Below are 24696 nucleotides of genomic sequence, written 5' to 3' on the forward strand. Positions count from 1 at the left end.
CATACTGTTTAAATTGAACATCATTGTGGTGTGTTCAGATGTTTCTATACAACATCTCTGAACAAAGTTTATTTATTCTAACTCTTCAAAAGATCCCGAATCACTAAAATTTCCCACTTCCCACCTGCAGACCTAGGGATTCAGGTCAAGAAAAGAATACCAGCCACATAAAAGCTGGAGATCACTGTCATGTACATTTGAGTTTGAGATGTGGCAGTTCTGGTAAAAGGCAAGTTATCTAGGTTTAAAACCTAGAAACATGGAAACCATTTAGAATTATATTTTGTTACCACAGTCAAGAGCCATGCCTTTTTATCATGAGCCTTCTCCTTATCTTGTAGTAAAATTGAGAAATATTTCTAGGTTTAGAAATTAAAACTTCAAAATCCCCTTTAAAAATACGACAGTTTACTGATTATTAAACAAGAAAAATGTGATTGTAACTGTCTTCATTGATTGGTTTTTAGTCAAAGAAAAAATGTGTATGTAAAATATAGACTGCTTCTCGCAGTCACTTCTTTGTGAACAAGAAGAACAAGTTTATTTTCTGAAACTATTGATTCTATGGACTCAATTTGGAGTCTTCTGTCATGTGTTTCTAGTAGCGTCATGCTTTTGGCTTCCCTAGATGTCCTTCTGAACAGGCCTTTACATGAACTATGCTTGTTCTTGGAGGATGTAGTATGACCACACAGATTTGATCAAAATAATGAACATTCTTTTAAAGGCCAACTGAGGGAGAAAGATATTGCTCAGCACATTTTTACCACTGATGCAACTTCCTCTCTCTCTCTCTCTTTTTTTTTTTTTTATCTCATATGAAAACATCACATCATTCCTAAGGATGAGAAACTCACAGGCTACAAATGTAAGGCTTTCTCTGTGTCTGGAGGAAAATGTTGTCATTTAAAGTCAAATAGCTCTTACCAAGCAGGACAATCTTCTCAAGTATTTCATTCCTGGGACTGTTTGCATTCTTTCCCAGTGAGCTAGAGTGATAAGCTCCAGAACCTATTTATAACCAGCGAAATGAGCTATTCCACTATCGGTGCTGGGTTAAAAATAAAAGCTCCAAGTGATTGGATGAAATTGCTATGCTCTTCCCAGCAAACGTCCTTTGCCCTTTTGGGAGAGAGCGACTGTATGTCAGGTTTGTGAATAGCATGTGATGTGCAAATGGAAACAGTTGGATTGAAACCATACATGGTGAGGTCAAAACGATGTTCTTTCTTCAGCTGTTACTGATATATACTAGGGTTATTTCAGTGCTTGAAGAATAAATGGAATTTCAGGCACTCTGGAGGATAATGTAGAAGTACGTGGAAGGATTCTGAATTTTCCCAGGCACTATCTTCAGCTTTCATTCTGACTCTAGAAAAGGTGTTTCCAGTGCAGTAGGTCTGAGCCCTTTATGAGTGCACACAGAGTGCCTTGCGTATTTAAAGACATGAGAGAGGTTTCTACTGAACACTGCATTCCTCAGGATTTCCCAGAATTACGGTGCAGAAGCAACGGCCAAAGAAACTAACAGCACCCCCCAAACAACCACAAGACATTGTAAGTTGTGTGATAACTGATAAATCGCACAGAACTATAGAATGACCTGCGCAGGTAGTTCAAGTTATTCTTTAGATGAAGAAAACAAGACAAAAATTAGAGTAATCTAATAGTTTAGCCAGTTATAGCAGAACTGGAATCTCTTCTCATGGCTTTCGGTCTCCCTGTCCAAGGGTGCCTTTCATTGGTAAACGCAAATCTATAGTAAAATTTACAAATGGAAAGTGTATTTATAAGGTGTTGTTGCAGTTTAGGCCATGGGCAGTCCCCAGACCATCAAGCCTATGGCCCCTGTTAGCTGTGTAGAAGCCAGAAATAAGCCTCTGCATCTTGGTATTACAAGTACTAAGGCTCATCTGGTTTGGTTACCCCCAGGGAGAGAAGAATAGTTGGATGTTTCTAGGAAAATGTAGTCATTCGCATTAAAGAAAGGATGATGCTGGTGCCCTGAAGAATAGACAAGGTTTAGCCAGTTAAGAGAAATGCCTGGTCAGAGGAGACAATCTTCTCTGCATTTGGGGGGCTTTAATTATTCATGAAGCATTGAGATGTTCTCTTTGAAGATTTAGGCCTTTGATGCTTTGGACTTAGTCTGTTTAACAGAACACATTCTTCTAAACCTGTTGTCATAGCTAAGCCTAATTTCCTGGCTGAAATTGTACATGCGAATATATTTTTTCTCTCTCTAAGTTTGTTTAAATTGGTATTTTGAACTCTCCTGCAGACATAAAGTCATGAGTGTGAGGCCCTTAGCCTCCCAGAAGCACATCAGTATGGAGGATGGTGCTTGCTGTTCACAGCCTCCCCTCTTCACGCCAGGCCACTGCAGTAGAGGGCAGCTGCTCTTCTAATACGACACTGTGAGGCCACGACACCTACACCAGGAAAGCTACTGAATCCAGATGAGTTTGTGTTAGGAATTTGAGATTTAAGTCGGAGAGTCATTCCTAAGCTCTTCTTTTCAGTACCTTAACAGAGCAAACATCTTCAGGATGAAGGAGAAAAGAAAATCTAGAACAAATTTTTGGCTATTCTGTGTTTTATTTTAGCAGATTTTAGAGTGGATCAAATGAAATTAATAGACATAAAAATTAAAGATATGATTTATTGCGATATTTAGCATTAACTTGAAGAAGTTTATTTTAATTAATAGCATTAAAATATATAAAGGAATATATATGTCAGGAAATTATAATAATGGCACATGTATTACATTAATCACTGACCAGAGTATGTGCATTGATTATCTCACATGATCTTCTCAACCCTATATGAGTAACTATTATTATTATTTCCATTTTTAAAGGAGAAAATTGAGGCTCAAAAAGGTCCTGCAACTAGTAAGCAGTAGAGTCACAGGTCTTCATGACTCTAGAATATATGCTTCTGACCACGAGGTTCAACTACCTGCAATAAAAGTGGTACTTTTTATTGTACCATAACAGTACTTAGGAGGTAACTTTACTGAGCTTATCAGGTTTTGATTGGTTTTGTTTGGTAGGTCTCTCTCTTTTTTAATGAAAAATCTCAGAATACTTAAACTGTCCTATGTTCTTTATGAAGAGAGATCAGAACAAAGTAAGCTGCCAGCAACTGGCAAATCAGTGACTCATGAAAAAACTATTGTCTTTGATGATAGAACTAGTGCTGGGCTAAGGGCCCAGGGACAGGAATCTCCCATATCCTGGCTGTGTGATCCATGTGAATGGTATTATTGGAAAACATTGTCTACAGTTCCTTTCTGGCTCTGGAGTTCTAAGATTCACTTACAGAGCCTTCCCATTGAAGATCTGGCATTGTTTGTTTAAAGGTTTCTGTAGTTTAAATCACAAGAAAAAAATTTTCAATATATAAGTAAATTCACACACAAAATTACCATATTCCATTGAAACATTATTTCTCAGAAGAGCACTACCAATGAGTTGATAGTAAAATGCCTTAAATAAAATATTAAAGTAAAACAGAATAATGTGGAGTAGGAGGCACTCTGATAACTGGAGGAAGTATACATGGTGCGTTTCGTGATAGAGAGCTTTTGAGCATCTTTCCTCCATGGTCGTCTCCTGACGGCAGCTTTAGAGGCTGAAGCAGCAGAAATTGTTCAGTGTATACTTACCCTGCAGGTGTTCTGCCTCAAGAGTTGTCATTTTGATCCTCAACCCAATTCTTCTAACTCCATATTCTGCAACTTCTGTTCATTTTTTGATCACTTTTTCTTATTTTATAGATATTGAAACTGAGCAGGAAGGACCAGAGTTATTTTTTGTTGGTCACCTAAGCCCTTGGCAGGACAGAAACCGGAGTCTAGGTACATACATTGCTGCTAAACTACACAGTGATAGAGACACCTTTCATTCTGAAGTAACTTAACATGATGAATTGTGGAGATGTGGCAAGAGAAATTTATCCTACATTTCGGGGTTCAATTACTCCTATGGGCTGATTGCAAATGTTTCCTATGTGGACATTGAGTTTTCCCAGTCTTCTTTTTGCCCATATTCATAAGAACATTTGAAATTGTAAACAGATCATCACTGCTAGAAAATAAGAGACTCAGTCAGGTCAAATTATAAATGTAGAATACTATATTTTCTTCTTCTTTATACACACAGAAACACAAAGTAAAGAAACACACAGAAACTCACAGATTTCCTCAAGACATCTCGATCTTTCTTACATCTTTAGACTTCAGTCTGCTAAGAATGCGTGAGGATATCTTTTACTAATGTAAAAACCAATTGAGCTAGAAAATTTGGTTCATGTAGCAAAGTGAAAATTTTGTGACTGAGCTGAGAAGACAGATTTGTTTTTAGGATTCATGCTGTGCAGTTTTGGACCGTGTCACATTGCACTTCTGATATCTCCCATTCACCAAGCAAAAATATCTTAATGAAAGAAGCTTGTTCCTACAAAGAAAATTCAGAGTAGGTTTGCACATAATGATAATATTATGTATAGGTTGTAATGGACAACCCTCACCAAGAATTCTGCACACATTTCATTTTTAGAACGGAAAATTTCTATTTAGTCTATGGCTTTGTGTGTGACTGTGAGCCAGTTTCTTATTCAGAAGCTGACGATGGCATATTTTTTTCTGTCTTGATTATTTTCTTGGGATTTCTGGCCATCCTGTTTAGGCTCCTGCTGTGGGCAGGTGGGTCTCCTCAACATCCAAAAGATTCAGGGCTTGAGATGCTCCATAAATGCCTACCCAAGGAGGTTAGAATAACTTTCCTCTTTTACAAATACCCACAGGGTATAAGACTAAAAACATATGCCTAGCCTTTGTAGACATCTCTGTAGATATTTTTTTAAAGGGATTCTTGTCACATTTTCCTCAAGTCTTTTTAAAACTATGAATTTCTTTTCACATTTGAGACTAATTTTGCCCATTGTAAATGAATATTATTCAAGGAGGAGTTATTTTGTATGTGAAAATAGTGAAACTGGAAAAAGCACAGTATATGAAACTGTATCATATAAAATTTTTATTATTGATTATTGTATTCATTTTTCTATTAATTTTACCTTAAATTCTAACATATCTCACATTCGTATTACTAATTTTTATTTTCATCTTCACTTGCCTGTTATATATTTTTGTATTCCTTTATTGCCAAATTCTATGGTCTTTGTTTGCATCTTAAAATAAAGTTAGCTGGATTTCTAAAAAATAAATTTAATAATTTCTTCTATTAATGTATTAGTTTACTACCATTTATTATAATTTACTGACCTCTAACAGCTTTGACCTTATTTTCCATATATTTTATTTGCTTAGTTTTTCTCTTTTCTGTATTTCCTTTGATTAAAACTTTTAGAAAATTTACCTTTATTTCCTTTGCTGATTCTGAAGCTACAGATTATATTTCTCTTCATTTAGTGGACACTCATTAAGTTTTATGCTCTTTATTTAAGTACATACTTTTTTAAGTGAACTTTAAAGTTATTCAAAATGTCTATATAGTGCTTCTCTTATGCATGATATGGATCTCAGTATGCTTTAACTAATCACAAAACCCAATCCCATATAATTCTTATTAACCATTACATATCACTTTGAAAGTAGCAATTTCTCAAGATATTTTTGCTCTAAATTTTTATTACGCTTATTCTTGAATAATAGTTTAATTAAGTATAGAATTCTAATTGAAAGTTATTTATTTCAGAACCTGAGAGATACTACTCTACAGTATTATATAATCTATTGTTAATGGTACTCTGACTCCAAAAAACCTCTGCTGCCTTGCGGCATACCTCTTCAGGGGAAAGGCTAAGGGAGTAAACCCCGACAGGAAATCCGGAGCCGGAGTCCCTAAGGCGGTTTGACGTTGTAGTCAACACCGGCAACTCCTGCGGCGCACCTGAAACCAAGCTGTATTGACTCCGTCTTTCCCTTGGATCCTTCAGCTGCGAAGAGAGGGGGGGTCTGCTGCATGGGCAACAGCAGACCCTCCATATCACCCTGCCCAGGCTCTGTAGCTTCAGCTTCACTGGAGAGGACACCCCAGCGTCATCGCAAGATGTCGATTCAACACGGGAGGAGACAGATACCGTGTCACTCCCGAGTCGGACTGCACAGCCATTCTCGGCGGTGCAGATGGACTCTTAAGAAGCTACACCATCGTCTCTCGAGACGGACGGCTGCCGACGAGATTGTTAATGGTAAAGATTGTTCTTTCTTTTTTCTTTTCTTTTTTTGAAAAAGAAATGTTTGGTATTTATCCTTAATGCATGGTATGCAGTTTCTTTGTAATGTGTCTAGGTATGAATTTTTCCTTGTTGTTCTTACATTTTACTTGGTATATACTCACAGTCTACATCAATAATCCTTTAATCAGTAATCCTCATTCTCATATTGGCAACCCATTCACTAATTTACGTTCTCTCCAAGTGTGTAATTATGCTAAATTTAGAATACAAGTCATTATTTTAAATTTTTAAAATTTTAGATTACAGTTGACATTCAATATTATATTAGTTTCAGGTATACAGCATACTGGTTAAACGTTTATGTAACTTACAAAGTGATCCCCCCAATAAGTCTAACATTTGCCTAACACCATATCTAGTTATTACAATATTATTGACTATATCCCTAAACTGTACTTTACATCCTCATGACTATTTTGTAACTGCCGATTTGTACTTCTTAATCTCTTTTCCTTTTTTACCCAGACCAACCCTCTTCCTTTCTAGCAACCATCAGTTTATTCTCTGATTTATGAGTTTATTTCTGTTGTTTGTTTATCTTCTTTTTTAGATTCCAGATAAAAGTGAAATCATATGGATTATTTGTAGGTAAGTAGTTACCGCCATTTTATTAATTGTTTTCTGACTACTTCCGTTGCTCTTCTCTGTTCCTTTCTTATTCTCTTACTCTCTTATATGTTGATGACTTTCTGTAATGTTATGTTTTGATTCCTTTCTTTTATTTCTGTATATCTCTTGTAGATTTCAGTTTGTGGTTACCATGTGCTTCATATATACTAAGCTATGTTTATAGTGGTCTATTTTAAGTTGGTGGTCCCTTAAGTTAGAACACATTTTATAAGCACTACCATTTTTTTCTCAACCCCTCCCTAAATATATTCTTGTCATTTTTTACTTTTTGTGTGTATCCCTTAACTTATATTGTAATTACACATGATCTTCCTATTTTTGCCTTTTAGTCATTGTTTTAGCTTTAGTGTTGGTTGACCCACTGCTTTTATTATGTATTTGGCTTTGTCAGTGAGCATTTTTTCCTTGAGATATTTTTTGTTCATATTTCTGATGTTCTCTTTTCTTCTTCTTAAAGGAGTCCCTTTAACCCTTTTGTACTACTGTTTAGAGGCGATGAACTCCTTCAGCTTTTTCTTGTCTGGGAAACACGTTATCTCTCCTCTGATCCTAAATGGTAGCCTTACTGTTTGAGTAATCTTGGTTGTAGGTTCATGGTTTGCATCATTTCGAACATTTTGTGCAACCCCCCCCTGGCCTATAAAGTTTCTGTTGAAACTTTGAAATCAGCTGACAGTCTTATGGGAGATTCCTTGTACATAGCTAACTGCTTTTCTCTTTTTCCTTTTATGACTGTCTCTTTGTCTTTAACCTTTGGCATTTTAATTATGATGTGTCTTGGTGTGCGTCACTTTGAGTTCTCATTTGGGACAATACACTTCCTGACTTGTATGTCTATTTCCTTCACCAGATTAGAGAAATTTTCTATCATTATTTATTCAAATAGGTTTTCAGTGCCTTGCTCTTTCTCTCCTCCTGGTACCCCTGTGGTGCAAATGCTCTTATGCTCGATATTGTCCCAGAGGTCCCTTAAGCTTTCCTCATTTTTTAAAATCAATTTTCTTTTTGCTCTTCTGGTTGTTTTCTGCTCCTTGTCTTTCAAATCACTGCTGATTCAGTCCTCTCTTCATCTAATTTGATATTGATGCCATCTTATGTATTCTTCATTTAAGGTGCTGTATTTTTCATTTCTGACTTTTTAAAATATTTTCTAGCTCTTTTTTTTTTTTGTTTTCTGTCTCTTTGTTGAAGCTCTCTCTCAGACAGTCTATTCTCCCCCAAATTCATTGAGCATTTTTAATAACCACTGTTTTGAACTCTACATCTGGTAGACATCTTGCTTACATTTTGTTTAGCTCACTTTCTGGAGTTTTGCCCTGTACTTTCATTTGAGGTATGTGTCTTTGTCTTCCCATTTTGGCTTCCTCCCTGTGTTTATTTCTACATATTATATAGATCTGCTATGTCTCCCAGTCTTGGCAGAATGGCTTTCTGTAAAGGTGTCCTGTGAGACCCAGTGACATAGTCTTCCTATTCACCTAAGCCAGGTGCCACAGGGATATCTTTGTGTAGATTGTGTGTGTCTTCTGTTGTAGTTGAGCCTTCATTTATGATGGCACATCAGTGACTGGGATAGACCCTCAGGCTAACTGTCTGTGAGGATTAGCTGTGACTATAGCCAACAAGCTATTGTGCAGGGACTGACCCCAGTGGAGAAGGATGCACCTTAGTGGGACTCTGGTGCCTGCCGAATCCATTTATGGCATTAATTGGGTGGTAATCTGGTGTGGTCTGAGGTTGGTCACCAGGAGTGTTGGTCCTGAGGCCTCTTAGGAAAGGCTGTGGTGCAGACCAAGGGCAGTCACGGCCTATGCCCAGCCCAGGACCACTTGATAGGAGCTACAGGGTGATCTAGTTGGAAGCTGCCTGTGCTGGGCTTGGAGGCTCCTGGGAGTGGTTATGCTGTGAACCAAGGCCAGTTGCCACCAGGGTTAGTCTTGGGTGACTTAGCAAGTGGTACAGTGAATGCCAAGACCAGCCACTGTTTGTTTGGGGTTTATGGACCTCTGAGACATTTTAGGAAAGGCCACAGCACAGGCCCAGGCTGGCCACTGGTGTGAATTAGCCTCTAAAAGAGGTTCAGGATGGATGCATGGACTGAGTGGCAAGATGGGGCAAGAGCAGTATTAGCCAGATTAATGAAGACTCAGATTTGGTGCTTGCCTGAACCTCAGGCTGTGGGGGGAAGAGCTCAGCAAAGGAGCAATGATGCCTGCCAGCACTTCAGTGTGCCCCTGTCAGCTATAGGGGAAGAGGGCTCAACAACGTAGAATGGCTCCTGTCAGCACCTTAGTCTTGAAGAGAATTGTCCCTCCAGCCCTTGCCAATTTCAGATAGTTCATTTCTATAAGTCCCTGGTGCTTTTTGAGCAACTGTACCTGCTCTGGAACTTAGGACAAGTGTTTGTGAGCAGATGAGTCCGTGTACTGGCCACTTTAGAGGAAAGCCTGGTCTAGAGTAGCTCTGTCTCATCAGATACAATCCCCACTGATTTTCACAACCAGATGTTGTAAGGCCTTCTCTTCCCAGCACTGGTGGTTCAGGCTGGGGAACCCTGTATAGGACTGTGCCCTCGCTCCCCAGGGGGAAACTCTGCAGCAGAGGTCTCTCTCCTGATTCTTAAGTAACACAAGCAGGTATGGGGCCAGCCTGGTTTGTGTTTCTTCCCCTCTTACCAGTCTTGTTGGCATTCTTATTTATATCCTTAATTATAGGAATTTTGTTCAGCTAATATTCAGGTGGTTCTCAAGGATGGTTGTTCTATAATTTAATTTTAATTTTGATGTGGTCATGGGAGGGGGTGGGCACAGTGTTTACCTATTCTTCCATCTTGCCCAGATGTCTGTAAGTCATTATTCTTTAGGGGTCATTCTCAGTGTGAAAATAAGATATGCTCTCACATTACCATATTTCTGGTAGGTAATGGCATTTATGCCCTTATGTAGTCCTTTCCACATTGACTCTTGGCTTGACTTATGTGACCTGCTTTACCTAATAAGACATCAGCAAATGGACATAAGCAGGATCTTAATATTTACTTGTGCATTGGGGATGGGACCCTGAGATCACAATATTATAAGGACTCGTGGTTTAGCTTTTCTAAGACGATCCCAGTTAATTCTCTAGTTGAATGCAGACACAGGTGAAATAATATCCACCACCAAGCCAATATTCAGAATTAAGAAAAATAGTAACTCCTTGTTGTTCTAAGCCTCTGAGATTTAGAGTGCTTTCTTACATAGAAATTGTTAACTAATACAATGTCTGGTTTTTTTAGCCACTCCCTCCCCAAGAATATGTTCCAAATTATGTACAGATTTTCATACTAATTGAGATGATGGCATACAACATAGACTTTTCAGTTCTTTGTTCCTTATGTTTAGTTATTCCCAATATGAAGTCATAGTACTCTGGGGTACAATTAGTCATACTTAAGAACTTATGTAGGGTGTCCAGGATCTCAATGTAAATAAATGGTAAGAACAAATTAAATATATAAATAAAACAGATCTGAGAAAGAAATTAACATAGTGTTGCTGTGGATGGAGCAGAGGCCATTCGAAAATGCCAGAGCTCTGAAAAAAGAACAGGGAGATGCTGGTAGGTGATGTGAAAACTGTGACTCATCATTGCTGTCGTGATTTTCCTTTCCAAGGGAATGAAATCCAATTTTACATGGAAAGAACACATGGTTGCCTCTCATATTTACACAATGAGTTTTTAAGTCTTACTTCCTTGGATGCCATGTGACTACCCCAAAGATCAAATTTTGAGTTAGTCATTTGCTGGCCTTTAGTCAGACAGGGTGGATTTCATAGTCTCGAGATGAACATTCATTCTCCGATGAAATTTAGATAGAATAACTGCAGAGAGTTATCCAGGTTGCCTTAGGGGCATAGAAAATTACTTTTAAAAGATCACCTCCTCATTTTTTTAAACAGTGTGTCTACCTTTCTTTGGCTTAGAATTATTTCAATTCGAGGCTAAAAAAAATGTATTAAGGGAACCAAGTAAACTTAACCAGGAAATTTTGATGGTTAACACATGGGAGGGAGTTGGGGTGATGAGTGAAAAAGAGGAAGGGATTAAGATGTAGAAATTGCCAGTTATAAAGACAGTCACTGGGATGTAAAGCACAACATAGGGAATATAGTTGATAATATTGGAATAACTATGTGGTGTCAGATGGGTACTAGACTTATTGGGGTGATCACTTCATAAGTTATATAAATGTCTAATCACTATGTTGTATACCTGAAACTAATATAATATTGTATGTTACCTGTAATTAAAAAGGAAAGAAGAATGTATTAATAGAATGGAATAGACTTAGTCTGAGGGATATAGGAGCTAAGCTAATAGTTATGGCCATTCAGCTAAAAGGCTCTTTATTTTTAAGAAATACTTTTTATGGAAACTTAGAGTAATAAAGATTATCTTCCTAACAAATTCACAGGAAAACAATGAAAACAAAATAAAATATTTAAGAGGAACTAGACACGCATTTCACATCCTCAAAATCAGAGGGCAAATGTTTCTGCCCTCTCATATGCAAAGGGTAAACTTGGCCACGATTTGCTTTATCCTGAACAAAGTTACATGGAATATGAAGAGCTTGCCAGGACATAGGATGAGAGAAACCATTGTTTGTCCTGAAGTGAGTGTTGGCTTTTACTGAGATGGACTTTCAAGAAGTTTAGCTTCTGTTGGTTTCAACATTTAGCTATGCTAAAGTGAATGTATCTTCTCCCCCAGCCACCCACTACTTCACTCACCATGCCTTTCTCTTCTAGGCTGCATGATTCGGGTTATAGAATCCTCTCACATTATAACCTGTACATTGGTTATGAAAATAATATTGACAGTAAGTACCCTTTCATACTCAAGAGAAAGAGTAAGTTTTACCTTAATCTAACCCTGGCCTTTTCATTATGTTGGTAGAATGAGATTTCCTTCTTAAAATTACTAGCTGAACAACAGTACAAAATACAGAAAGTAAATATCCATACGCCTGCTCTGTCCAGGTGATGTCTTCCCTTATAAAATGTTTCACAGTTAATTTTTCTAATGTATTTATTAGTATAGAATTACAATAGCAAAAATATAACAAATTTTGAAAGGAGGAAGACACAATTTATAATGGACTACAAGGTAAAGAAGTAATGCAACAAACCTTAGGTTATGTGTGATCTTTACAAGTGAGAATCTGAACTATTTTACTCTGTGCCTTATGAGGTAAAACTCAGAAGAAATATCAAGTACGAAGATAGGCCAAGACTGAGGATTCAACATAAGCAAAAAGAATCAAATATTAAATAAATATGAATTTCCTGAAGGAAGCTTTCTTGATCTTCAAATTGGGTTAGGTAGTATTATATACAAAGCCAAAGCTGTCGGTACTTCTCTTTTTGCTGAACTTCTGATAATGAAAATTTTAAAAAGAATTGGTTGGTTAACATTTTCCTGCTGCATAATAAAATTAAAGCTCCATGAGAGCAAGGACCAGATCTCTCTTGTTTAATGCCCAGCAGTTGGTCAATGACCTATTTACTGAATGAATTAATTACTATATAGAAGACTAGGAACAGCTCCTCAGAATATGGACAGAGAGATAATTCTTCAAAAATAGCAGAGTATAAGCATGGTTGCTGATCTCATAGTTAGAAGGGCTCTGTTATTAATACAGTCAAGTCTTGACAAAAGTAGAAAAATGCATTTGGTTACAATTCTATAGGTACTAGGATTTCAGAAGAAGGCTAGTTTTCTTGAACCCACATACTTCCAACAGTGCTTTCTTCTTCTGTGTTGCACAAGTCTGTTCTCTCTGGGGTCTTGGATTTTTAGAGTAGGCCTAGTGAAAGTCTCACATCATAGTTGCAGTGCAAATGATCTCTGCAGACTTAAACAACCAATATTCTAATCCATGTCTTTCTAATTTGGCAAGTAGAGATACCCCCTATGGTCACTGATATTTTTCCCTCAAGTAACAACAGCTTGAGAAATCATGACAACACTAATAATTAGTGCTCTGTAATAGGTGCTATATAAGCAATTTTTGCCTTCTAGGGCTTTCTAAAGGAGCTGGCAATTAATAAGTTTATAGAGGATGAATAGGTTCACTAGGCAAAATATGAGCAGAATTTGCAGACAAATGAAAGAGAAAGAGTAATTGCACAAAAAGATTTAAATGCATGATAAGTTGGGAGAACAGTGTTATTTGTCCTGCTTAATTAGAATTTAGGGTGTGTGTGGATACCTAGAGATAATTATAAACTGCTTAGAGATGAGGTTGGAAGGTTTGGAATTTGATTTTAAGAAGTCTTATCTACCAAAGCAAGCAATGTGCTTATCATTTATGGGGAATTACCAGAGATTATGAAGCAGAGAAATGGATAATGAACATTGGGACATTTAAACATTTTTCTTACATTCATGTTTCAGGATAATGCTGATGATTATCGTAGGAGAATACTATATAAGAAGAGCAAGTTTGAGAGTTTCAGCAGTCATGAATAGCTTAAGTAGATTAAGCTAGAGGTTGTTGCTGATGGAGAGTTCTAGAAGCAAAAAGTGTTCTTTTCATTGGTATGAGTCTTACATATGAATGGAGATAACAGGTTTATAAAGCTCATTTTTGAGGATGAGGAAGTGGCTGGGTGCAGCATTTAGACTCGAAGTCAGTCCAGAGCGGAGTTTCGGGATGTAGTCGTGAATTAAGAGTCCATGGAAACAAGAAACCAGCAAGACCGAATGAAGACCAAAGCCTGGGAATTGTGCCTCTGGATATGGTGAGAGGGCAGGTCCACACAGCAGCTCAAGTGTATTATAACTATGGCTCCTAGGCTGCCAACATGTCCTGATCCCTTTTAGGCCAGCTTTTGTGATGTGAATAAATAGTGTGAGAAAGTATGGAAGCTCCTTTGAGAAGACCTCCCCATGAAAGCTGGATCATATTTGGGCACTTTGTCATTGCAGCTTTGAAGAAGGATTCCAAACAGTTATGCTAACCTGAGAGTTTGGCATAAATGTAGGGAAGAGATTAGAGGCAAAAAGACATGCAGGAGGAGAAGCTCAGACATCGACAATCATGTCCAGGCTTGTTAGAGAGGAGAAATGATCAAAGATGACCCTGTCGAGACTGAAGAAAGCAAGATACTTCCAAAGGTCAATAAGTACATGAGCAAGGGAGAATTTGTTATATCTGAAATTAGAATTTTATATGAATACCCTTATAATCAAATAAAATGCAAAACATGTTTGGAAAGGGAAATAAAACAAGAGTTAATGCTTTTTTGTTTTTTTTAACAGCTCATGATTGAAATCTAAAATGCCAAAATAACATTCTACAAGGGTTTTAATACAATATAGCCAAACTTCTGTTCTTGAACATCTCCCATCTCAAACAATTTGATCTCAACCAAGTTGTTCAAGGAAAAAAAAGTCTCATTTATCAAACAAAACTTTGGTTCTTGACAACACTTTCATGCTGATACATTATTTCTAATGGGAAAAAATGATTCGGTTCTCAAACAAATCGGTTCTCGAACAGCCTCCCAAAACAAATTAAGCTCAAGAACCAAGGTTCCTCTGTAATGCCATTTTAACTCAAAGAATGTTTAGTTTTAGGTATTTATAAAAGAATATCAACTGCTTACTGAATGAGTATGAGAAGGAAGAGATTGCTTTCCAACATGCCTTATCATATATGAACCATGGTAATGGCCACAGCTTAAAAAATCAAGAACTATCTCCATCACTACTGACAACATTAAAAAAAAAAAAAAAAAAGCAGAGCCATCATTTTTTATGGTACATTCCAATTTAGTTTACTTCTTTCTTGTCTTTAATATACATGCCTCCAACCTAATTAAAGTGTGACAGTCAGTTAATCTCGGCAGCCGTCCGTCTCGAGAGACGATGGTGTAGCTTCTTAAGAGTCTATCTGCACCGCCGAGAATGGCTGTGCAGTCCGACTCGGGAGTGACATGGTATCTGTCTCCTCCCATGTTGAATCGACATCTTGTGATGACGCTGGAGTGTCCTCTCCATTGAAGCTGAAGCTACAGAGCCTGGGCAGGGTGATATGGAGGGTCTGCTGTTGCCCATGCAGCAGACCCCCCCTCTCTTCGCAGCTGAAGGGTCCAAGGGAAAGACGGAGTCAATACAGCTTGGCTTCAGGTGCGCCGCAGGAGTTGCCGGTGTTGACTACAACATCAAACCGCCTTAGGAACTCCGGCTCCGGGTTTTCTGTCGGGGTTTACTCCCTTAGCCTTTCCCCTGAAGAGGCATGCCGCAAGGCAGCGGAGGTTTTTTGGAGTCAGAGTTTTCCTTCTCTGACAGTCAGTTAAATTAGTATCTAAATGAAAGATTGAAGCTAGAAAGTGATTACTAAATTGGAAAAAATATCCTGAGACTATCAAGTGCTTCTTAGGAATATCAAATAAGTGTGCTCATTTAATGACAGTTAGAAATAGTAGAGTGATAAACTCAGAAAGCTACATAGGACTGAAGTGGTGTAGGCTCTCAATTTCTCAAAGTATTGAATTGATTTTGTTGTGCATGTTAAAATCTATCTCAAGACAAAGCCCAGATTATTTTAGTGCACTGGAATTTTAGTTTATCCATTATGATTTGCAGGGATTAGGCCAGCAATTTCCTTGTTATAATGCTATTTGTCCTAATCAGGGGGATTTGAGGAGATAGAGATAAGGAGAAGCAAAGACTCTCATTTTAGTAAGAAGGTGGAATTGCAAGCAATTTTCTTCCTACAAAAACACGACCTAGAACGTTTGTTCTAAATGTTTGACCTGTCACAGTTGGGACCCTGTTGTAGTTCAACTGAACAGGTATTCCTCAACATCCTGAGGGAGGTTCAGATATCATTATTTTTCAATCATTATCCAAGCAATGTCCTATAATTTCTGAAAATATATGATATGGAGTAGAAGAGAGTAAAGACAGAAATCTGAGGTAAGGTCAACCATTTTTTCCTTAGTATAGGATAACTATGTAACTTATTTACAAACCTAGACAAATTCAAAAGGAGACCTTATTAATTATAGCAGGACTGCAGGAGTAAGAACTGTCCTGGCTAAGTGGGACATGTAGTCAGTTTAGCCACAGAGAATCATATTTCCAAATTTAATATATTATTTCTATAACTAAAATTCATCTAGCCTTTATAAAGTGTAAGCTTTTATTCTTCCACACTGTATATCTTTGTGAGAATATCTGGTGTTGCATCAGCTCTCTACCTCTGATCTTATCAGGAATGAAAACTCATGATTTGAAAAAGAATGAGTATAACTAATTGTAAAATAAGTGACCCTAAAGAATTCCAAGAGATCATACACATACAGACTTGTACTGTATAAAGTTAGTAATTAGTCATAGGAGAAAGTGGCTTACAAGCCACTTTCAAGTGCTTCATGAAGGACAAACAATTTAATCAATTCACAAACAACAGATTAAACTTGAAATCAATAACCATCAGAGAAAATGGAAATACATTATGGTAAAATTCATTTATATCTGTGTCTACCACTTTAAATATATTTTAATTAAACCAACTTAAGCTTTAAATTCTTCAATTGTGACTCAAGTGTAAGTTCTTTATTCAAAAACTAAAGAAAGACATTTAGCTTTAAAAGAGGAAGAAGGAGAATGTATAATTTGCAGTCACAAAACTGGAATCAAGGGCCATATTCAGACAAATACAAACAATGATCCTCTGGGCCACTTTTTTCCCCCAGTTTTGAAGTTATTCTGCAATGTCACAGTTGTCTTTCTGAATCTACTTCCTAATACCACTGCATGTCCTTTATACTATTCTGAACGTTTGGGAGAGCATGAACACAGAGCCCATTAACAGTCAGTCTCCCCTTTGGGACCAGCACTCTGCTTTCCTCATCTGAGTAGTCTCCTGTCAAGGCTTTCTCTCCTCCCACTCCTCCTCCTCTTTCTGCACGATAGCCCCTCCACCGCTTCACTGTTCTGTCCTCCTCCTAATTCTTTTTATAGATTTATTTTTTATAGAATTTTTTTTTTATAAATAGTGTCCTGTTTTTCTTCCTTCTCTACTTTGGGCCCAATCTGTCAACCATTTATGAAATGCAGTGCTCCTGATACAAGGTCAGGAAAGTTTGTCCTTTCACTCAGCACATTTTTGTTGAGAGCTCATCATGTTCCAGATGCAAGATTAACTAAGAATAAAAGAAATAAAAATCCCCTCCCTCATGACTCTTGGAGGATAAAAGGAAGTCCTTCTTTTAAGTTCATCAAAAGAGTCAAATATTGCTCTGGTTGGGTGGCTCAGTCGGTTGCAGCATCGTCCCATACACCAAAAGGTTGGGGGTTCGATTCTGGTCAGGGCACGTACCTAGGTTGTGGGTTTGTTTCCTGGTTGGGGCATGTACGGAAGGCAACCTATCCATGTTTCTCTCTTATACTGATGTTTCTCTCTTTCACTCTTCCTGTCTTCCTTCCTTTCTCTCTAAAATCAATAAACATAACCTCAAGTGAGGATTTTTAAAAAGGGGGATAAAATATAGATGACAATTCTTTTTAGTTCTAAGATTAGTCGCAGTTAAGTCATTCTCTGACATTCACTTCATATTATATATATCACATATATATTGCATATACATGTAAATATGTAGAAAAGTTTGGGAATAAACAGGTTTATTTTTTTATGTGTGTGTGTTTGCATATATGTGTAATCATGGACTACATATCCAGTAATTTGCTTTTGGCATTTAATAAATCATGTTTTTTTTCTTTGCTTTCATCATCAAACAAAATATATTTCTGTATCAGCACATATCGATTCATCTAATCCTTTTAATAACTCCTTAGGAAACTTGTCTCTCTTGATAGGACATTTAAGACTGTTTTCAAATTTTCAATGATGCAAACAATGCCACATTATTCTGCACATGTCTTTCACACAGATGTTAGTATTCCTGTGGGATAGATTCCCAACTGCTACATAAAAAGAAATAGTTACATTTTATTTATTTTTAGAGAGAGAATAAGGGAAGGAGAAAGAGACAGAGAGAAACATAGATGTGAGAGAGAAACATTGATTGGTTGCCTCTCGCATGCCCCCAACTGGGGACCTGGTCTGCTAACCAGGCATGTACCCTAACTGGGAATTGAACCAGTGACTTTTTGGTTCACTGGCCAGTGGTCAATCCACTGAGCCACAGCAGTCAGGGGAGAGATGGTTACATTTTATACAGGAAAACACCATCTATTATAGAAAATACTTCAGCTTCCTGAGAAAACTCAACTCAGGAAAATTATGGGTATGGGAGAAAATTGTTCTTATTTGTCCAGGATGTGGCTGTATTGCCACTTTATCAGAAACAGAAGTCTCTGTTGTCACCTTAAGTGCTTCCCAGAAAAGGTGAAGCTAAAGGAGTTCATCATCACCAAGCCATTATTACATGAAATGTCAAAGGGATTTACTTAAGAAAAAGAAGATCAAAACTATGAACACTAAAATGACAACAAACTCACAGCTATCAACAACTGAATCTAAAGAATAAAAACAAAATCCAACTAAGCACACCAGAATAGGAACAGAATCTTAGGTATGGGGATCATTTGGAGGGTTATCAGCTGGGAGGGGAAGGGGGAGAAATGGGGAAATGGTGCAGGGATTAAGAAGCATGATCGGTTGGTACAAAATAGACAGGGGGACATTAAGAATAATATAGGAAAGGGTGAAGCCAAAGAACTTATATGCATGACTCATGGACATGAACTAAGGGGGGTGGGGTTGCTGGAGGGAAAGGGGTTACTGGGCAGAGGGGAGCAAAGGGGAAAAAAAACTGGAACTGCTTTAATAACATAAGCAATAAAATATACTGAAAAAAATTTTAAAAAGAAATAAATGTGTAAACAAGAATGGATTGTGTAATTCTAAGGGTTAAGATGAAAAAGAATGAGGAAAAAATATTTAAAAACTGTATACAAAGAAAACAACATTTTCTCTATTCTCTCAGTGAAAATCATAAGGCTTTATTCATTCAAGAAAAAAGACAGGTTTTGTTTATTTTAAATAAAGTTGAATTAAAGAGCTGCTTCTAAAAATTTTAGGATGACAGGAAAGAATGTGTCCAAGTGAGCAGCTTTTTAAATAGGCAAAAAATAATAACAAATTTAAATTGCCTGTGAACCTCAATCTTGATTTTTCCTTCAAATCAACAGAACTGTTGCAAGTTGAGGACAATTATGTAAAAAAGCCAAACCCAAGGAGTTATTAGGAAATCAAAATTAATTTTGTTAAATTAATTGAGTAACTTCCTGCCCTGATCCACACCCTGCTTTGTAGGCATGTCTCATTTAGTCCTAATTTACCTCCTGGTCTGATTTTATTTTTGTCCTTCTCAGTTTAAGAGGTCCAGAAGCCACTTCATGAATAATAAATAAAAATCTAAAAATTATTTGTTCCATAATAGCCTGTAATGACTTGACACTGCATAAAATACCACAGCTCCTCGAATCACAAGATTCTTAGTTGTGTGCTGAACTACCCTTTACTTAGTTCCCCCAGCTTGGTTTTATATAGCTCCTGGTTTAGCAATTAACATCACAGACTTTTTGACAAAACTTCTGTATTTGTGATTGTGTTGGGGGAAGGCGGAGAAAAAAAGGGAGGGAGGGAGGTAGGGAGGGAGAGAGGGAGAGGTCACAAAAGTTTTAAGAAGCAGTTTTTAAGGAATAAAGAAAATATTTTTCCATTATTTTTCCATTGTGTCCATTAAATGTAGATTATATCACTAGGGTATCCACTAATGGGTTAGTACTGCATTTGTTGGATGCTTAGAGGATACTAAGAAGCAGATCATTTACCTTCAATAGGAAAGATCGAGTGAGGATATCAAAATCTAAAATTAGTCCCAACCTTAACTGCCCCACCTGAAACCGAGGGTTGTTTTGACTTTGATTAAATTTAGTTTTAAACCCTAGCTCTCAAAATCACCTTTCTCTCTCTTTCTCTGCGAGGGAGGGAGGGGGAGAGAGAGAGAGAGGGAGAGAGAGAGAGAGAGAACTGATAATGCTCCTCAGAGACCTAGACTTACCCAAGGCATCAGAGGACAGTAGCCCAGACCTGACAATGGTCACAAGGTTTGGACCTCTGGCAGCCTAAAGATAACATCTTGACCTAAATTATGTTTCAATTCCTAGGCCTTAAGGCAGACTGACCTCAGAGCTTTCCTCAAGACCTGAAGAAATGATTCATCACCCTTACCTCACCTCCGACCAATCAGCCTCCAGCGCCTGTCCCAACCCCCTTAGCCCACCGTGTCTTGTGGTTTTGCCTTATGTAATCTGTAACCTACATGCCATCTGTTTGAGCTTTTGAGCATTAGCTTCCTATTTTCCTGGGTGGCGCGATTTGTAATAAAATAGCTAGTCTTTTCTCCACTGCAATTCTTGGGGTTTAGGGTTTGGCTCTGCTACTGCCAGGTGGGCAAACTCTTTCCGTTCTGTAACATACCCAGTGTATGACATTACTTATTTCTCAGTCAGGTCTGCCTTGCTCAGAGCTGGGTCTTTCTTCACCTTTAAAACACCCCCATACCCCTAACCGCCCACACTCACTAGATGTCACCCCCCAAAGAATAATATCAAATCGATTTTCTAAATGGCCTATTTACCTTTTCTAAGAAAAATGTGCACTTTAAACCCCAACCACCCCCGCACCCCCCCCGCAAAAAAACATTACTATACAGCAATGCCTTAATTCAGGGGGAGGGAGGTGAGGATTTCAGCCAGTATTGCCTGTTCTTGGGAGAGAGGTGGCATTATTCTCTTCAAGACATACTGTTTTGGTACTTAACATGGACCTTCCTAATTCTCCTATTTCCTTTAGTTTAACTTCCAGTGCCTTTAGGAAAACAGGTTGCCATTTTTATCATATTGATGTTATTCAGGACTGTTTTCAGGAAATTGTGATCTTATTTTTGGCTGCCCTACATGTATAATGTATCAAACAAGTTAAAATCCACCCATATTCCACATTAAATATAATTTATACTGCAATTACAAATTAGAGTTGCAGTTGACTAGTTGATGTAATGTTATTTTTTGTAGACATTTAATTATTTATTCATTTCCATTTTACAGCTTTCATTTTTCAGTTTAGAGCCAATACTTTTTTTTTCAGGTTTCAATAATTTTTGTAGATGTTTAAAAATCTCAGATCCTGTTGGCACTGGGCACTTATATTAGACTAATGGATGAAATATCCTTGATAATGCTAATTTAATAGAGGAGTGTATTTTTAACTTATTTTTTAAAAAAAGAGCCATTTAGAATGCTTGCCTTTTAAAAAAATGTGTTTTTTTACAGCAGACTATGTTCCTGAATTTTCTGTATCTTTCCCAAGTCTCCGATTTTTGAAAAGGAGAGCTTTTCTTCTTTACAGATAAGTCTCTTTATTTTCACATTTTGATATTTAAGATCTAAGGTGACAGTTTTTCTCTTTTAAGGCAGTGTCTATAATTTTCTATCCATTGTCTAGTCTCTGAAACACTGATGTCCAGAGCACCCGTTGTTTTGTCCCCTTCAAAAATTAGGGCTCTGCCCTTGGATCCTACAAAGATCCTTCTGATGACACTTCTACCTGCTCAGCTGCCGTAGTTTCTAGAGACTGTGTGCAAGCTTCCCCTTCATGTTTCTCCAGAAAGTAATTCTGACACCTAAATCTCACTGCCCTGCTTTGGAAAATGATGCCTGAAGGTAATTGGGATGCTCTCAGAAGAAATCCAAAACCGTAATGCAAACTAGTTCTTAAAAATGGGCACCCTCAGCCCTGGCTGGGTAGCTCAGTTGGTTAGAGTATCGTCCTGATGCGCCAAGATTGCAGGTTCGATCCCACGGCAGGGCACATACAAGAATCAACCAACAAATGCATAAATAAGTCAAACAACAAATCAATGTTTCTCTAAAATCAATAAATATAATTTTTTTAAAAAATGGGCACCCTCAGATCACAGAGCTCAGAATTTCTCATATCCTTCAAGATTGGGGAGCATTTTAGGAGTGTCTGCAAACTGTTCTTAGGTTAGTTGAGAAACTTCTTCCCTATGGATTCTTAGAAAACCTCCATCTCTCATATTGTTTTATTTTTCAGCGGAGAATGTAAGCCCCACACCAGGCTAGTTGTTTTGCAAGGAGGAACATCTTTTGTGTCTAAAAGGTTGATGCATAGTGGAATTATCAGCAAAGTATCAGTGCTTGAGTTAGGAAAACACATATTTACCTTATTAAACACAAAGTTTATTTTCTGGTATAATGTCTTGTGGCCTGCCTACATTATTGTCATTAAATTTTAGGATGGATCAAAATGACATGAAGAAGATATTAAATAGAACATTTTTTTCTTATTTCTGTCTTAGAGCCCTGAAGACAAACATGAATTCTACTTTTATTCCCATCCACATTGCTTTTTTTTTTTTTTAGTTTACACCTTTGATGGGCCTTAGCTTTGGGGTGTCTACAGAGTAAGGTTCTTCTTGTAGGAAAACCTGAATGTAGTATTGCAGGACAGAGCCCTGGTCATGCTATCCACGCTCAGAGGAAGCCATGGAACTCACAGCGACAAAGAATCTTTTGGAATGCTGGCAGAAAGCAAAAACAGTGTGTCCTCTCCACACATTTAGAAAAATAAAGGTACGGAGGACATGGTGTACTTCTTATTAAAGGCTTTGAAAAACACCACCCTTCAGTAAACATTCCTCAGGAGCTGAGGAAACACTCTGGTCAATGGCTTACCTCAGCTCCCTCAGTTCTGGTTTTAGTGAAGTGGACAATAGCACAGACCCAATGCCAGCCTCGGCACAGCGGGGGCCAAAGACACACAGGCACTCTCCTGAGAAAAGCCCAATATCCTGCTCCGGGAACTTTGTGCTGACTTGCCATCCCAAGAGGTGTTTGCGATTTGCTGACCCCCCACTGCTAGGTCATCAGGTCTTGGTGCTTTCTTCTGCCCCCGAATGCGACACTTAGCAACTTCCTCCTCTTTGGCCTGGGGAGCTTGTGAATGGGGGGCCCTTTGGAGCTCCACATAGACCATCCCAAGTCCAGCTGCCCTGGCATCCTGTTAATTTCCCTCCCTTATTAGTGTCACCCACTGTGACAGTAACCAAAGAGAACTAGATGTTCAGCTAATCATCCTGGGATTGGATATGAACATTCTCTTTTGCTTCCTAAATGTTTCATCTGAAGTAACCAGTGAGAGGAAAAGACGTATAAAGGAGGTTCCCATGCAATTGCTTGCTTTGCTACATTTCAAGAAAAGCTGTATGCAGCAGCTTTGTAAAAATTACTTATGAGTGATACAGAAAGAATAACTAAATACAGAGATGTCCACTCTCATCCTTGGGCTTCAAACAGTGCATTGTCTTTGGTTACATCTCCTTTGCTCTAGCTTAGTTCTACTCTCTTCCCCATTAAGTGGATGTAAGCAGCTGTCATGCTCTGAAGGAGGGCATGCTCAAGCAGGCCAAGTGAAGACATTATCTGTGGATATATGAAGCATCATTTGAGCATTCAGCCACTCTGGGGACTGCTGAAAAGTAATGACATCATAGACTGACTTTGAAAGTTACAATCAATAATGGAGATGCTAATCTGGAGGAAAATTATCAGAGCCCCTCAAAGGATAACAGCAAACAAACAAGAACAAAAACCTTAATTTTTAAAAAAGAAATTAAAATTAGCCAAACCACGCTGAAATATACGGTACTTTAGCATTCTGAGGCCGTTGTGAATATAACAAGAATGGTTTGAGGGACATCAGTGTAACCTGGCAACCAAGGAGAGGGCACTGGAATGTACTTGCATGAATAATGAAGACTTCACTGTATGAGTCAGTGGGGCCAGTAGACACCATTGACTGAGCATGTGTACTGTGTGGCCACAGCATTCAAAATGACTGAGTGTTATACTCTGGTTTCTCTTCAGATCGTATCAATCTTTAGCCTTTTACAAAATGACTGAGTGAGTAGAGCAAATAATCTGCATCAAATTTTGTGTTAAACTTGAACATACTTTTACAGAAGCTAGTCAGATGTTTAGAAGGCCACAGCTGTTGTGCAATTGGTGATTGGTAGCTTCATCATAACAACATGCCTGCTTATATATCACATCTTGTCAGAGCTTTTTTGGAAAACATCAAATCACCCAGGTGACTCAGCCCCCCTACAGCCTAGATTTGGTAACCTGCGACTTCTGGCTTTTCCCAAAACTAAAGTCACATTTGAAAGGGAAGAAATTTCAGATTATTGATGATATTAAGGAAAATATGACAGGGCAGCTGGTGGCAACTGGGAGAACTGTGTGAGGTCCCAACATGCCTACTTTGAAGGGGACTGAGACATCATTGTCCTATGTACAATGTTTCTTGTATCTTCTTCAATAAGTGTCTCTGTTTTTCCTATTACATGGCTAGATACATTCTGGATAGACCATAATATGATCTAACATATATTCAGTGTTTTGAAATAGATTGCAAATAATTGAGGGAAAATCCTACACGTGAAAGTTTGAGTTTATTCTCTGCATATTTCCCAAAGGTGGCTCTTTGAAGCTCAGAAATTTCCTTCAGAAAAATGCACTGGGCTGATACTCAGCAACTATGAGTGGGAGCACATTTATTAAAGTCTCCTTGAAACCAGCAGTATGCTTTTGAGTAGGTCAGATCTTCTGCCTTTATTTTATGCCGGTTTCCTAATAGTTTCAGCTAGTGGTTATATCCTTTATCAACTAACAGGGTATATTCTA

The 24696-nt window shown here is 37.9% G+C and overlaps 1 long non-coding RNA gene across 1 annotated transcript; it reads left to right on the forward strand.

Moving 5' to 3' along the window:
- Positions 1–6818: 6818 nt before the first annotated feature.
- LOC150007780 (uncharacterized) lies at positions 6819–20310 on the forward strand. The gene is made up of 3 exons (XR_016511839.1): positions 6819–6858; positions 11694–11764; positions 20095–20310. It is a non-coding gene; the product is annotated as an uncharacterized LOC150007780 (long non-coding RNA).
- The last annotated feature ends 4386 nt before the right edge of the window (positions 20311–24696 follow it).

This window comes from Furipterus horrens, unplaced genomic scaffold, assembly GCF_987537825.1.
Source record: "Furipterus horrens unplaced genomic scaffold, mFurHor1.1.pri manual_scaffold_6, whole genome shotgun sequence".
NCBI lineage: Eukaryota > Metazoa > Chordata > Mammalia > Chiroptera > Furipteridae > Furipterus > Furipterus horrens.